At 35.5% G+C, this 16,615-nt stretch overlaps 1 long non-coding RNA gene across 1 annotated transcript in view; it reads right to left on the reverse strand.

Moving 5' to 3' along the window:
* LOC306962185 overlaps positions 1-16,615 on the reverse strand; it is a 109,804-nt gene that overhangs the window by 92,753 nt on the left and 436 nt on the right. Inside the window, exon 2 of the long non-coding RNA XR_013792810.1 lies at positions 16,357-16,470. This is a non-coding gene — a long non-coding RNA (uncharacterized lncRNA). The remainder of the gene's footprint in view (positions 1-16,356; positions 16,471-16,615) is intronic.

A 16,615-nucleotide genomic window follows, 5' to 3' on the forward strand; every position in this document is an offset into this window, starting at 1 on the left:
ATCCATAACCAGGTAAACCACAGAAGCCAGGGCAAGTCCAGACCAAGTTACCATAGTAACCTGATTTAAAACCATAACCAGGTAAACCACAGAAGCAAGGCCAAGTCCAGACCAAGTTACCATAGTAACCTGATTTAAAACCATAACCAGGTAAACCACAGAAGCAAGGCCAAGTCCAGACCAAGTTACCATAGTTACCAGAATTACAACCATAACCAGGAAAACCACAGAAGCCAGGGCAAGTCCAGACCAGGTTGCCATAGTTACCAGAATTCAATCCATAACCAGTTAAACCACAGAAGCAAGGCCAAGTCCAGACCAAGTTACCATAGTTACCGGAATTACAACCATAACCAGGAAAACCACAGAAGCCAGGCCAAGTCCAGACCAAGTTACCATAGTTACCGGAATTACAACCATAACCAGGAAAACCACAGAAACCAGGCCAAGTCCAGACCAAGTTACCATAGTTACCGGAACCAAAACCAGATCCAGGAAAACTACAGAAGCCAGGCAAAGTCCAGACCACATTTCCATAGTTACCGGATAATTTCAGGAGTTTCAAGTATTTCAGTGTTCAGGAATTCAACAGTGTTAAGGATTATAGGAATTTCAAGGTTTTAACAGTTTCATGGTTTCAACAGTTTCAAGGTTTCAACAGTTTCAAAGTTTCAACAGTTTCAAGGTTTCAACAGTTTCAAAGTTTCAACAGTTTCAAGGTTTCAACAGTTTCCAGGATTTCAGGAGGTTCAATGTGTCAACAGTTTTGAAGATTTCAGGAGTTTCAATGTTTCAAATCTTTCAAGGACTTCAGGAGTTTCAAAGAAAGTATTTTAACAGTTTCAAGGCATTTTCAAGGATTTTTCAGGTGACTTCTGCATTAGATCTATTCCGCAGTCAATCGCAATTGCGCAGCAATTGCAAAAATTTCTAGTTATTATTATTATTAAACTTCCGTTTTTTTCCCGTTTTTCTGCAGCTTTCACAGCTTTCACAATTTCAGCGATTTCCACAAGTTATACATCAAAACGTTCCGCATGTTGGAGAGAATCCTGCTATTACTTTTGGGAATTCTGCAACTTCCGGTTTTTCCGCAATCGGCCGATATTCGGCCGATTTTTCCCATTACTTATAATGGGGCTTCCGCAAATTCACAGATTCTGCAGTTTTTTCCACAGTTTCAGCAATTTCTGCAGTTTGTGCTTGTTCAGCTTCCACAACTTGTCAGTTTTCAGAAAAAAATAGAGTTCTGCAGTTTTCCAGTTTTTTTCTACGGGCTTGGGAATTCTGCCATTGATTTGTATGGGGAAGGCTCCCCATTCATTTTAATAGGATTTCTGATACAGTGAAGTCTGTGAGTGATTTAAACAGTTTATACAATGTTAAGACTTTATACAATGTTAAGAGTTTATGCAATTTCAACAGTTTTTACAGTTTCTGCAACAAAATAGGGATTTTCACAATAATTGCACTATAATGCAACTTAATAGGGATTTTCGCATATAAAGCACTATAATGCAACTTAATAGGGATTTTCGCATATAAAGCACTATAATGCAACTTAATAGGGATTTTCGCATATAAAGCACTATAATGCAACTTAATAGGGATTTTCACATGTAAAGCAGTATAATGCAACTTAATAGGGATTTTCACATGTAAAGCAATATAATGCAACTTAATAGGGATTTTCACATGTAAAGCAGTATAATGCAACTTAATAGGGATTTTCACATGTAAAGCAGTATAATGCAACTTAATAGGGATTTTCACATGTAAAGCAATATAATGCAACTTAATAGGGATTTTCACATGTAAAGCAGTATAATGCAACTTAATAGGGATTTTCACATGTAAAGCAGTATAATGCAACTTAATAGGGATTTTCGCATGTAAAGCACTATAATGCAACTTAATAGGGATTTTCACATGTAAAGCAGTATAATGCAACTTAATAGGGATTTTCACATATAAAGCACTATAATGCAACTTAATAGGGATTTTCACATATAAAGCACTATAATGCAACTTAATAGGGATTTTCGCATATAAAGCACTATAATGCAACTTAATAGGGATTTTCACATATAAAGCACTATAATGCAACTTAATAGGGATTTTCACATGTAAAGCAGTATAATGCAACTTAATAGGGATTTTCACATATAAAGCACTATAATGCAACCTAATAGGGATTTTCACAATAAAAGCACTATAATGCAACTTAATAGGGATTTTCACATATAAAGCACTATAATGCAACTAAATAGGGATTTTCACATATAAAGCACTATAATGCAACTTAATAGGGATTTTCACAATAAAAGCACTATAATGCAACTTAATAGGGATTTTCACAATAAAAGCACTATAATGCAACTTAATAGGGATTTTCACATGTAAAGCACTATAATGCAACTTAATAGGGATTTTCACAATAAAAGCACTATAATGCAACTTAATAGGGATTTTCACAATAAAAGCACTATAATGCAACTTAATAGGGATTTTCACAATAAAAGCACTATAATGCAACTTAATAGGGATTTTCACATGTAAAGCACTATAATGCAACTTAATAGGGATTTTCACATGTAAAGCACTATAATGCAACTTAATAGGGATTTTCACATATAAAGCACTATAATGCAACTTATTAGGGATTTTCACATATAAAGCACTATAATACAACTTAATAGGGATTTTCACATGTAAAGCACTATAATGCAACTTAATAGGGATTTTCACATATAAAGCAGTATTATGCAACTTAATAGGGATTTTCACATATAAAGCACTATAATGCAACTTAATAGGGATTTTCACATATAAAGCACTATAATACAACTTAATAGGGATTTTCACATGTAAAGCACTATAATGCAACTTAATAGGGATTTTCACATGTAAAGCAGTATTATGCAACTAAATGAGGATTTTCACATGTAACGCAGTACTATGCAACTAAATGAGGATTTTCACAATAAAAGCACTCTTATGCAATTATGAATCTTTTCACAATTTTTATGCAATTTTTGAAATTTCTGCATTAGTAGCCTAGGATTCCGCAGTCAATCGCAATTGCGCAGCAATTGCAAAATTTTCTAGTTATTATTAAACTTCCGTTTTTTTCCCGTTTTTCTGCAGCTTTCACAGCTTTCACAATTTCAGCGATTTCCACAAGTTATACATCAAAACGTTCCGCATGTTGGAGAAAATCCTGCTATTACTTTTGGGAATTCTGCAACTTCCGGTTTTTCCGCAATCGGCCGATATTCGGCCGATTTTTCCCATTACTTATAATGGGGCTTCCGCAAATTCACAGATTCTGCAGTTTTTTCCACAGTTTCAGCAATTTCTGCAGTTTGTGCTTGTTCAGCTTCCACAACTTGTCAGTTTTCAGAAAAAAATAGAGTTCTGCAGTTTTCCAGTTTTTTTCTACGGGCTTGGGAATTCTGCCATTGATTTGTATGGGGAAGGCTCCCCATTCATTTTAATAGGATTTCTGATACAGTGAAGTCTGTGAGTGATTTAAACAGTTTATACAATGTTCAGACTTTATACAATGTTAAGAGTTTATGCAATTTCAACAGTTGTTACAGTTTCTGCAACAAAATAGGGATTTTCACAATAATTGCACTATAATGCAACTTAATAGGGATTTTCGCATATAAAGCACTATAATGCAACTTAATAGGGATTTCCACATATAAAGCACTATAATGCAACTTAATAGGGATTTTCACATGTAAAGCAGTATAATGCAACTTAATAGGGATTTTCACATGTAAAGCAATATAATGCAACTTAATAGGGATTTTCACATGTAAAGCACTATAATGCAACTTAATAGGGATTTTCACATATAAAGCACTATAATGCAACTTAATAGGGATTTTCACAATAAAAGCACTATAATGCAACTTAATAGGGATTTTCACATATAAAGTAATATAATGCAGCTTAATAGGGATTTTCACAATAATTGCACTATAATGCAACTTAATAGGGATTTTCACATGTAAAGCAGTATAATGCAACTTAATAGGGATTTTCACATGTAAAGCAGTATAATGCAACTTAATAGGGATTTTCACATATAAAGCACTATAATGCAACTTAATAGGGATTTTCACATGTAAAGCAGTATAATGCAACTTAATAGGGATTTTCACATGTAAAGCAGTATAATGCAACTTAATAGGGATTTTCACATATAAAGCACTATAATGCAACTTAATAGGGATTTTCACATATAAAGCAGTATAATGCAACTTAATAGGGATTTTCGCATATAAAGCACTATAATGCAACTTAATAGGGATTTTCACATGTAAAGCAGTATAATGCAACTTAATAGGGATTTTCACATGTAAAGCAGTATAATGCAACTTAATAGGGATTTTCACATGTAAAGCAGTATAATGCAACTTAATAGGGATTTTCACATATAAAGCACTATAATGCAACTTAATAGGGATTTTCACATATAAAGCACTATAATGCAACTTAATAGGGATTTTCGCATATAAAGCACTATAATGCAACTTAATAGGGATTTTCACATATAAAGCACTATAATGCAACTTAATAGGGATTTTCGCATGTAAAGCACTATAATGCAACTTAATAGGGATTTTCACATATAAAGCACTATAATGCAACTTAATAGGGATTTTCACATATAAAGCACTATAATGCAACTTAATAGGGATTTTCACATATAAAGCACTATAATGCAACTTAATAGGGATTTTCGCATGTAAAGCAGTGTAATGCAACTTAATAGGGATTTTCACATATAAAGCACTATAATGCAACTTAATAGGGATTTTCACATATAAAGCACTATAATGCAACTTAATAGGGATTTTCACATATAAAGCACTATAATGCAACTTAATAGGGATTTTCGCATATAAAGCAGTATAATGCAACTTAATAGGGATTTTCGCATATAAAGCAGTATAATGCAACTTAATAGGGATTTTCACATGTAAAGCAGTATAATGCAACTTAATAGGGATTTTCACATATAAAGCACTATAATGCAACTTAATAGGGATTTTCACATATAAAGCACTATAATGCAACTTAATAGGGATTTTCACATGTAAAGCAGTATAATGCAACTTAATAGGGATTTTCACATATAAAGCACTATAATGCAACTTAATAGGGATTTTCACATGTAAAGCACTATAATGCAACTTAATAGGGATTTTCGCATATAAAGCAGTATAATGCAACTTATTAGGGATTTTCACATATAAAGCACTATAATGCAACTTCATAGGGATTTTCACATGTAAAGCACTATAATGCAACTTAAAAGGGATTTTCACATGTAAAGCAGTATAATGCAACTTCATAGGGATTTTCACATGTAAAGCACTATAATGCAACTTAATAGGGATTTGCACATGTAAAGCAGTATAATGCAACTTAATAGGGATTTTCACATATAAAGCACTATAAAGCAACTTCATAGGGATTTTCGCATATAAAGCACTATAATGCAACTTAATAGGGATTTTTACATATAAAGCACTATAATGCAACTTAATAGGGATTTTCGCATATAAAGCAGTATAATGCAACTTAATAGGGATTTTCACATATAAAGCAGTATTTTGCAACTAAATAGGGATTTTCACATGTAAAGCACTATAATGCAACTTAATAGGGATTTTCGCATATAAAGCACTATAATGCAACTTAATAGGGATTTTCACATGTAAAGCAGTATAATGCAACTTGATAGGGATTTTCGCATATAAAGCAGTATAATGCAACTTAATAGGGATTTTCGCATATAAAGCACTATGATGCAACTTAATAGGGATTTTCACATATAAAGCACTATGATGCAACTTAATAGGGATTTTCGTATATAAAGCAGTATAATGCAACTTAATAGGGATTTTCACATATAAAGCACTATTATGCAACTTAATAGGGATTTTCGTATATAAAGCACTATTATGCAAGTAAATGAGGATTTTCACATGTAAAGCAGTATTATGCAACTAAATGAGGATTTTCACAATAAAAGCACTCTTATGCAATTCTGAATTTTTTCACAACTTTTATGCAATTTCTGCATTAGTAGCCAAAATTTTCTAGTTATTATTATTATTATATTTTTTTCCAAATTTTCTACAGCTTTCAAAACTTTCACAATTTCAGCGATTTCCACAAGTTATACATCAAAACGTTCCGCATGTTGGAGAGAATCCTGCTATTACTTTTGGGAATTCTGCAACTTCCGGTTTTTCCGCAATCGGCCAAAAATCGGCCGATTTTTCCCATTGACTTATAATGGGGCTTCCGCAAATTGATGTTTTTCTGCAACTTTTCCCATTTTTTTGGCAATTTCTGCAGTTTGTGCTTGTTCAGGTTCCACAACTTGTCAGTTTTCAGAAAAAATTTGAGTTCTACAGTTTTCCAGTTTTTTTCTACGGGCTTGGGAATTCTGCCATTGATTTGTATGGGGAAGGCTCCTCATTCATTTTAATAGGAATTCTGATACAGTGAAGTCTGTGAGTGATTTAAACAGTTTATACAATGTTAAGACTTTATACAATGTCAAGAGTTTCTGCAATTTCAACCGTTTTTACAGTTTCTGCAACAAAATAGGGATTTTTGCAATTACAACACAATTATGCAACTAAATAGGGATTTTCACAATAAAAGCACTATAATGTAACTTAATAGGGATTTTCACATGTAAAGCACTATAATGCAACTTAATAGGGATTTTCACAATAAACGCAGTATATTGCAACTTAATAGGGATTTTCACATATAATGTACTGTAATGCAACTTAATTGGGATTTTCACAATAAAAGCAGTATAATGCAACTTAATAGGGATTTTCGCATGTAAAGCACTATAATGCAACTTAATAGGGATTTTCACAATAAAAGCACTATAATGCAACTTAATAGGGATTTTCACAATAAAAGCACTATAATGCAACTTAATAGGGATTTTCACAATAAAAGCACTATAATGCAACTTAATTGGGATTTTCACAATAAAAGCAGTATAATGCAACTTAATAGGGATTTTCGCATGTAAAGCACTATAATGCAACTTAATAGGGATTTTCACAATAAAAGCAGTATATTGCAACTTAATAGGGATTTTCGCATGTAAAGCACTATAATGCAACTTAATAGGGATTTTCACAATAAAAGCACTATAATGTAACTTAATAGGGATTTTCACATATAAAGCAGTATAATGCAACTTAATAGGGATTTTCACAATAAAAGCAGTATATTGCAACTTAATAGGGATTTTCGCATGTAAAGCACTATAAAGCAACTTAATAGGGATTTTCACAATAAAAGCACTATAATGCAACTTAATAGGGATTTTCACAATAAAAGCAGTATATTGCAACTTAATAGGGATTTTCACAATAAAAGCACTATAATGCAACTTAATAGGGATTTTCACATGTAAAGCAGTATAATGCAACTAAATGGGGATTTTCACGATGAAAGCACTCTCATACAATAATGAATTTTTTCACAATTTTTATGCAATTTTTGCAATTTCTGCATTAGTAGCCTACGATTCCGCAGTCAATCGCAATTGCGCAGCAATTGCAAAATTTTCTAGTTATTATTATTATTATTATATTTTTTTCCAAATTTTCTACAGCTTTCACAACTTTCACAATTTTAGCGATTTCCACAAGTTATACATCAAAACGTTCCGCATGTTGGAGAGAATCCTGCGATTACTTTTGGGAATTCTGCAACTTCCGGTTTTTCCGCAATCGGCCAAAAATCGGCCGATTTTTCCCATTGACTTATAATGGGGCTTCCGCAAATTGATGTTTTTCTGCAACTTTTTCCATTTTTTTGGCAATTTCTGCAGTTTGTGATTGTTCAGGTCCACAACTTGTCAGTTTTCAGAAAAAAATTGAGTTCTACAGTTTTCCAGTTTTTTTCTACGGGCTTGGGAATTCTGCCATTGATTTGTATGGGGAAGGCTCCCCATTCATTTTAATAGGATTTCTGATACAGTGAAGTCTGTGAGTGATTTAAACAGTTTATACAAAGTTAAGACTTTATACAATGTCAAGTTTCTGCAATTTCAACAGTTTTTACAGTTTCTGCAACAAAATAGGGATTTTTGCAATTACAACACAATTATGCAACTAAATAGGGATTTTCACAATAAAAGCACTATAATGTAACTTAATAGGGATTTTCACATGTAAAGCAGTATAATGCAACTTAATAGGGATTTTCACATGTAAAGCACTATAATGCAACTTAATAGGGATTTTCACATGTAAAGCAATATAATGCAACTTAATAGGGATTTTCACAATAAAAGCACTATAATGCAACTTAATAGGGATTTTTGCATATAAAGCACTATAATGCAACTTAATAGGGATTTTTGCATATAAAGCACTATAATGCAACTTAATAGGGATTTTCACATGTAAAGCACTATAATGCAACTTAATAGGGATTTTCACATGTAAAGCAGTATAATGCAACTTAATAGGGATTTTCACAATAAACGCAGTATATTGCAACTTAATAGGGATTTTCACATGTAAAGCACTATATTGCAACTTAATAGGGATTTTCACATATAATGTACTGTAATGCAACTTAATTGGGATTTTCACAATAAAAGCAGTATAATGCAACTTAATAGGGGTTTTCGCATGTAAAGCACTATAATGCAACTTAATAGGGATTTTCACAATAAAAGCAGTATATTGCAACTTAATAGGGATTTTCGCATGTAAAGCACTATAATGCAACTTAATAGGGATTTTCACAATAAAAGCACTATAATGTAACTTAATAGGGATTTTCACATATAAAAGCAGTATAATGTAACTTAATAGGGATTTTCACATATAAAGCAGTATAATGCAACTTAATAGGGATTTTCACAATAAAAGCAGTATATTGCAACTTAATAGGGATTTTCACAATAAAAGCACTATAATGCAACTTAATAGGGATTTTCACAATAAAAACAGTATATTGCAACTTAATAGGGATTTTCACAATAAAAGCACTATAATGCAACTTAATAGGGATTTTCACATGTAAAGCAGTATAATGCAACTAAATGGGGATTTTCACGATGAAAGCACTCTCATACGATTATGAATTTTTTCACAATTTTTATGCAATTTTTGCAATTTCTGCATTAGTAGCCTACGATTCCGCAGTCAATCGCAATTGCGCAGCAATTGCAAAATTTTCTAGTTATTATTCCTCTTCCATCTTTTTCCCGATTTTCTAGAGCTTTCAGCACCTTCATGCTTTGTGCAATTTATGCAAGTTATGCATCAAAACGTTCCGCATGTTGAGGAGAAGGGTGCTATTACTTTTGGGACTTCTGCAACTTACGTTTTTTCCGCAATCGGCCAAAATGTCGGAGATTTTTCCCATTGACTTATAATGGGGCTGCCGCAAATCCATGCTTTTCTGCACTTTTATCTGCATTTTCTGCAATTTCTGCACTTTGTGCATGTTCAGCTTATGCAACTTGTGGGTTTTGAGAAAAAATTGGCCTTCTGCAGTTTTCTAGTTTTTTTATACGGGAGTTTGAAATTTTTGCATTGGTGTGTATGGGGGAATCCAGCCAATGGGGAGACTCCAGGCCTTTCAGCCATTTGTGCAGCTTCTGCCAATCAAGGACTTTCAACAGTTTGACCAGTTTATGGAATTTAAAAAGTTTATGCAATATTAATAATTTATGCAAAGTAACCACTTTATGGGATTTAACCAGTTAATGCATTTTAAAGCGTTTATGCAACTGACGAGTTTATGCCATTTAGGATTTATGAATTTTAAAGAGTTTATGCAATTTACATAATTTATGCAAATTAACCCATTCATGCATTTTACCACTTTATGCAAATTTGATTATGCAATTTGAAGAGTTTATGCAATTTCTGCATTCGCTTCCCGCATTTCCGCAGTCAATCGCAATGGCGCAGCCATTGCATTTCTAGTTATTATTCCTCTTCCATCTTTTTCCCGATTTTCTAGAGCTTTCAGCACCTTCATGCTTTGTGCAATTTATGCAAGTTATGCATCAAAACGTTCCGCATGTTGAGGAGAAGGGTGCTATTACTTTTGGGACTTCTGCAACTTACGTTTTTTCCGCAATCGGCCAAAATGTCGGAGATTTTTCCCATTGACTGATAATGGGGCTGCCGCAAATCCATGCTTTTCTGCACTTTTTTCAGAAATTTCTGCAATTTCTGCACTTTGTGCATGTTCAGCTTCTGCAACTTGTGGGTTTTGAGAAAAAATTGGCCTTCTGCAGATTTCCAGTTTTTTTATATGAGAGTTTGAAATTTTTGCATTGGTGTGTATGGGGGGAATCCAGCCAATGGGGAGACTCCAGGCCTTTCAGCCATTTGTGCAGCTTCTGCCAATCAAGCACTGAGGCCATTTCAACAGTTTGACCAGTTTATGCAATATAAAAGTTTATGCAACATTAATAATTTATGCAAATTAACCACTTTATGGGATTTAACCAGTTTATGCATTTAAAGCATTTATGCAACTTAAGAGTTTATGCCATTTAGGATTTATGAATTTTAAAGCGTTTATGCAATTTACATAATTTATGCGAATTATCCCATTCATGCATTTTACCACTTTATGCAGTTTATGCAACATGACATTTTATGCATTTTACCACTTTATGCAAATTTGATTATGCAATTTGAAGAGTTTCTAGTTGTCATTGCTTTTTTAATAGCTGTTAGCTCTAGGTTAAAAAATAATAACAATTCTTAAATGAACACAGACATTTGCTCCAATTAAGAACATCCAACGTGATGTTTAATAATTTTTGTCTTAGAGCTTGGATCTTGGCATTTGGTCACATTTGAGCCCAGCCCACTCTGAGTCACTGTGATTTGATTGGCTTCAGAGTCACACTGTGGGTCAGACACCGTGAGTGACAGAAACATGACGTTAAATAGTGAGCCCTTTATTTTCAGAAAAAAGGCTGAGGCCTCTTTGCTCTTAAATGATTGTATTTTAATGCATTTTAGTATACACATTTTTCTAATGTAATTTTATCAAATCAACTTATTGATTTTGATCATGTTTTTAATGCTTTTTATTGTATTTTTTATTGTGTTTGATGTTGCTGTGAGGCACATTGAGTTGTCATGTGCATCTGTGTTTGTCTTTGTTTCTTTTAATTGTAATAATAATTTCTTCTATATTTTTTGTTTTTACCATATTTTTGAGTGTCAGAATATGATATAACCCTTATAACCAGCAGAAGTCTGAAGTTCTGTTTTAAGCAAAGTCTCCAGGACTTCCTTTTTCACCTGTCACTCTGTGACTGAAGAGCAAGGAGGGCTTTTACAGGAAACAAAGAGCACATTGAATTTAGCGCCATGTTACCGTCACTCATGGTGTCTGGCCTAAAGTCAAACTCTGAAGAAAGTCAATTCACATTTACACTGAGAAGGTTGGAAGGGCGCCCCCTTGTCACAAAGTGCCTCCAAAAGGCCGGACCAAATATTTTTTTTTTTTTTTTTTGGACCATCGGGTTGAAGGGGTTAAATTCAGTGGCTGAAGAAGGAATGTTTTTGTAGTCCAAGGCAAGGCAAGGCAACTTTATTTATACCGACATTTCGTACACAAGGCAACTCAATGTGCCTCACAAAAGAAGATATGCGAAATTACAATCAGGTCAAGTGAAGGCAAAGCACTTATAGAAACATCAAGACATGGGAAATACACATTATACCTGGGCAGGCGCTGGAATTTTTTGTTGGGGAGGGGCGCCCGCCTGTCGACTGGAGGGTGGGGAGTTGGGAAAAAAAAAGTTTGTGAACGCAGACGGATTTGGGGCGTGGTTAGAGAGGAGATGTGTGTGCAGTTATTTGCATAGTCCTTGAAATGAATGTTCTGAAATAATGTTTGTAAATATAGTCGCAGAAGCCTCAGTCTGTATCTGGTTTAGCTCCGTGACTTGACCTTGAGTGGGGAATGTTGACGAAATAGGAGAGATAAGAGGTCCAGCTGCTTCAATCTCCTCTCAGGACGAAAATATTTACTCCAGTATTAGTTCATCAATTTATAGTAAATTTACTTTTTCTTGGTCTCAGCAGTTCTCCAGAGCAGGTAGTTCCTTCACAGTTCATCCCGAGATATAGTCCTCCTATTGTCCGTCTCCACAGCGAGCTGCCAGGTCGAATACAACAGTCCATCGTTGTGCTTTACTTTCTGGTGTAATTCCATCACTCGGTCACTCCCCGCTCCAAAGTCCTCGTTCATTTCAAGCCACAGCAGCGTCGTGCAAGCTGTCAACTTTACGACTTTATGATAAATCAGGGCATAGCCCAGTCCATACCCAGCTATCAAGAGACCAAATAACCGACAGGACCGCTCGGCAAATGATCCACATACTCCAACATCCTGTCAAAATCCAGTCAGGGAAGACAACCTCCTCTGTGGCCTCACTTTGTGAAAAAACTGTATCAATTTAGCTGAGATTCCAGTTAATCAATTCCATAGTTTAGTGGTCCGGGAGGACAGAGAGCAGGTGATCCAAGAGAAACAAGAGTCAAACAAAGACACTTGCAGAGGCAGGAAAAAGCATGAAAGCCAGGAGCAGTCAGAAAGCACATCTACACTCGACAGAGACAGGAAGAGTCCAATACGATGCAAGCAGTTTTTCATGAACCAGCTGTTGTTGATGTTGTTTCCGCCCTGGGTGAGGACGGTCGGATTGGGCAAATGCTGCTGAAGCTCTAGGTCTTGCATATGGATCAACAGTTGACCTGATCACGTGAGCTAGAATCAGGACATAGGAGCTACGTATTTGATGAACTGAGATGCAACCATGAAAAAACACACCCAAAATTAAAGAGGCAGGACAGGAGGATACAGTTCTTCCATGTTACAGCTATTCTTTTTAATTGTGTTTAAAAACAGGCTGTTTTTTGTTGACATCACTGTGACAGTGACACTGAAAAGTGGCCCTAAAACGTCCTTATAAACTTATCCCTGTGACTTATCGGGATGTTAGAAATGTGTTAAGAAAGTTTGAAATTAGTTTGGACAGCAATTAATTACAAATAATGAAAGCAAACAAAGTGAATTAAAAAAAATCAGGTATAGGGCCTATGTTTTGAAGAATGTTTTTAAAGATCTCATTTCTAACCTGATTTGTTGAGCTTTGAGTCTCTAAAATCAAGGCGTAATTTTAAATACTTCCTTACTTAAAGAGGCTGGATGCAAGTTAGTCATTTTATGCTCACTACTGCCACTTCAGGTCTTATGCGGAACTGCAGCTTCTATATTAAGTTAAGAATTAACACCTTGTTGAGTGATAGTGAAGGATTTTAGAGGCAGTTGTGGTGAACAGGTCTGAGCTCATTCTACACACTAGGACAGGGGTGTCCAAACTTTTTTATGGGGGGCCGCATATTGAAGCGTACACGGGGTGAAGGGCCGTAGATCAGTAGTTAGTGCCGCAAAACCTTCGACTAGCAGAGGTTTAAATTGTGCCCCATACCTCTATTTAAGCTTAAAACCTTCATGCCAGCTCTGTCTCACAATAAAATGTTAGTTGTTCGGTTAGAATTGTATAGAATTATTACATTTCAAATAAAAAGGTCCATCTCTGGTGATGTGCACCGATACAGCAAGAGGCCGAGGGCCACTGTGAAAGGGGGGCTTTCACCCCACCTTTCACTGTATGTGGGAGTGGTCTGTTATTTTGCTTTTTGTATTGTTTGGTCTAATTTAGTTTGTTCTGATTGGTTTAGTGCTGTCAGCTCAGCTGGGTGATCAGTGGGGACACCTGGGGATGTTGGGCTGCAGCACTGGGATTGATTTAAAGGGGGGGATGTCATGTTTCATTTGTTATGTATGGTTTCGTTAAGGTTCCTGTCGTCAAGTATATTGCTTTAATATGATTTGATTATTGTTTGTATAAGTTATGATTGTTTATTGCTTATCTTTGTTTTGGTTTGGTTACGTTAAAGACCACTTGCCCACCTCCCTTCCCTGTGGAGTGGTTGCTACCATACCAGGTGGGGCACTACTAATCTTGGTAGGTTGTGATTGTCAAGGAAAGAGCAGCTTGCCGTGAGGCTGGACCCAGTTTTTTGTGTTTGTCTCCTTTGTTTCTTTAAGTCCTACGCTTTTTTGTTTCGCTTTATTTTGCATGTTTTTTGTAAATAAATCATTTTTTGAGCACGAGTTTGATGCCTCCTCGCCTGCCTTCACGGGACATCCAGTAACATCCCTACAGCCACCATAAATTGGTCTGAGGGCCGCATTTGGCCCCCGGGCCGCACTTTGGACACCCCTGCACTAGGACATGGCTGGAACATGTAGGGGGAGGAAAATACTTAGTTTTAACATTTTTAAACTGTGTATAGTCTCTTTAAACCTAGTTTATTCAAGACCAGATAAGATGTATATGTTTGCGTAAGCTCTACGTTGTGCAGGAGTTTTCCAGTGTACAAAAAAGGTTCTTGGGCCGACGTCTGTGTTGGAAATGTTTAGAAAAAATGTGCACAAACAAATGCCAAAGAAGTTTGCCCGACTATCTGATTGTGATGTTTTTAGAGCCCAGAAGTTTGTCGCTTTTTGCTGCTGTCAGGAGAGCCGAGCGGAGAACCAATCACACACTGTTCAAATGATTCATGAAATATCTCTTCATTGTGTAATGAGTCGTCAGTTTGTGATGTCGACAGAGGAGGAAATCACCCTGGCCTTTGAGGATCACCAGAACTGCACCAGCGGATTTGAAAAAGTCTTGAACTGGAAATCAGAAATGTGTGAACTGGCCAGAAAACACTGACACACACTGACATTATTATATAGACTTTGATCATTACTTTTACTGGACACTGTTTCTTACATGAGTTGCTACAAATGGGCTTTTTTTCTTTTTTAAGGCTGTTCACTTTTAGTAAAGTACATGAACCTAAAACCCCATATTCTCCGGGTCAGTATTTGAGTTATTATTCTTGCGGTTTGATCCAGCACACTGGCTCAGAACCTACAAACTGTTGGTATTTGAGTCAATCACTGGATCAATGCTTTAATTAAATAGTGGTATCAATAACCAGGATGCTATTTTTTCCTGAATCCTGTGCATTATGTAACTGACCAGTGTTTCTCAACCAGGGTAAGGTGCCGCAAGAAATCATCAGGGGTGCCAAGGAGATTTCACCAGAAAAAAAGCCTAGTGGTATTAAAAACTGTCCCCACCACACGATAAGACAATGAGTCGAGGCAATTGGCAGTTTATAGCAATGGCACCATAATGGCAGGATCTGCAGGGCCCCACGTTTGTTGTGCTTAACTGAGCAGGCAGAGTGTGGGGCCACTAAGCTAGTTTCTCTTGTATAACTTGTGTCTTTTCAGTGAGGAAAAAACCTCTACAGGACTCCAATGTAAAAGGTACTAACTAAAGTATGTAACAGTTTGTTCAAATGTCGGCTTAAAACTCTCTGCTCTAGCACAGTGTGCACATTTGCATAAAACCACAATGTGGAGTTTTTGAACTACAAGCTCTAAAAATAAACTTATTCACACCATTAATTTGACAAACCCAAATGCAATACAGTCATTTTAGCTTAATTCTACATTATGAATTCAGCAGTTAAATCACTTATGAACAAATACTAATAGATAAAATACTGCATATATACTATGAATTAAACTGAACTTGTCGCCCACACAGATTTCACACTAAGTGAACAGACTTTGATGAGATGTTCACTATATTTTAATAAATATACTTTTTGTGACATTTTTTGTTTGTTGGGGTGCCTTGTGACGTTTCTATTGTAAACACTGGCATAGACACATGTCATTATTGTAGCTGCACATTTTAGACCTTTATTCCATCTTTGGCAGAGGAAAGTGTTGAGGGAAATAACAACAAACATGGTGAACCATTTAAACTCTGGCATTATGTTTAGAAATCCATTTTATTTTCTGCTCAAACAATACCTTCATGATTGCGTTTGATCACTCACTGGACAAAATAATGCTTTGGAACATCCGGATAACAAAAAGTAAAAAGAATTGACAAATACAACTTCATGTATTGTCTGAAATGAAAAGGTGTTAAACCGTTACAGAAACAGAGTAAAAATGGCAGAGGAGAGCAGGAGCAGGGCCAAAGCGGGGCCAGTCGTGACAGCGCCGTTGCACAGGTCTGTAGAACAGCAGACTATGGGGTCAATACACAAAGCCTGAGTCATGCAGCTCTTTACGACATTTCCTGAGAAATGTAAAAACACAAGTTATAATCATTTCAATCTCAGGAGCAGAATGATCAGAGCAGATAAAATGCCTCACCGCCCTGTTCAACAGTAGCACATCGATCAAGAACTGGAACGCCCGGTACATTTGGGCAAACCAAAGTGTCTTTGCAGCCTTTGCCTGCGCAATTATAGCACTTCAATGTGTAGGCTGCGGAAAAACATTAACACAGTTGCAGTGGAAAGTTTGCTTTCAAAATACTCCATACTAATATAATCAGTCAGTCAGTCACTTGATCAATTTCCAATGAAATAATAATAATAATAATAATAATAATAAAGACCTGGGCTCTTCT

Source organism: Gobius niger (genome assembly GCF_951799975.1).
Source record: "Gobius niger genome assembly, chromosome: 4".
Taxonomy (NCBI): domain Eukaryota; kingdom Metazoa; phylum Chordata; class Actinopteri; order Gobiiformes; family Gobiidae; genus Gobius; species Gobius niger.